Below are 1,322 nucleotides of genomic sequence, written 5' to 3' on the forward strand. Positions count from 1 at the left end.
AGGTACGTGATGTAAATGTATGCTGTTTAAACTGAACATAAACATGTATTCTAATTTAATTTAATTAATTATTTTAATTAATTAATTGATTCATTTTTTTTAATAATTTAATTTAAAAAAATTTTTTTTTTTTTTAATTTTTTCTTTTTGTGGAGAGTACAGGCTATTTTACTGTCGGGCTTGCTCGACTGTAGCGTTCTATCTTGTTCATACAAACGTTGGAGCCTGTTTTCCCCCTTTGGAGTTCGAGTTTTCCAAAAGTGCTTCTTATCGCCAACCTACGCTATGAACTTGAGTCGCCCTATGGGGATTTTCGGAAACGCCGTTCGTATTATCGCCTATATCTCGGGGACTATAGGACCTAGGGACATCAAATCAAAAAGATGCCTTATGTGAATACGCAGAAAATGTGTATTTTGTAGTTTCTCTCCCTCAACGCTCTCCCACGCAAATCGTGATTTTATCTAACTCCCGTAATTCTTGGAATTTCGACTAAGAATTTTGCAAATACCACCAGTTAGTGATTATGTGTCCGTTTGCCACGTTTCATTACAAAGACCGATTTAACAGGAAGTTATAACCATAAATATAATTGTTGCCCAAGCGCTGCCCGCAGATGTTGTTGATGTTGGTGCTTGGGTTGACTGCAAACATACTCACACAGACACGAATGGACACTCGACTTTAGCTTCTCTGCTTGTTATGTAGGCAAGTAATTTCCAAAATACAAACATATATGTACATATAGTGCATATACATACATAAACATGTGTCTACATGCATACATACATATGTACATAAGCATAAATACAAGTATATAGATTGTGACATTGAGGGCTACTAGTTTCTAGAAATAAACACTGTATCCTTGGCATCCAGATTCTCCTAAATCCGAGAAAGTCCAGTTAGTGATTATGTGTTTCATCACGATTGGTCAATTCTCAAGAAAGTTCTAGCCATAACTAAAATGGCTGACATGCTCTGCCTGCAGCTCTGCCCACAGCGCTGCCTGTAGCTGCTGTTGTTGCTGCTTTGGTTGAAATTTGTGCTGCATACAAACACGCATATAAACATGCAGAGACACGATTCTGATGTAAATTTATTCTATTGAAATTATACATAAACACTTATGTATGTTTGCATGTCTTGAATATTTTATTTATTATTATTATCTAAAATTAATTAAATTTTTTTAAATAATTTTTTTTTCTGAAATTTTTCTTTTTTGTGGAGAGTATAGGGTATTTTACTGTCGGGCTTGCTCGAAAGTAGCGTTCTATCTTGTTTATACTCTTTACATGAAATGTACAAGAGTATAATAT

Source organism: Scaptodrosophila lebanonensis, unplaced genomic scaffold (genome assembly GCF_003285725.1).
Source record: "Scaptodrosophila lebanonensis strain 11010-0011.00,11010-0021.00 unplaced genomic scaffold, SlebRS2 tig00000126-arrow-arrow-pilon, whole genome shotgun sequence".
NCBI classification, from domain to species: Eukaryota; Metazoa; Arthropoda; class Insecta; order Diptera; family Drosophilidae; genus Scaptodrosophila; species Scaptodrosophila lebanonensis.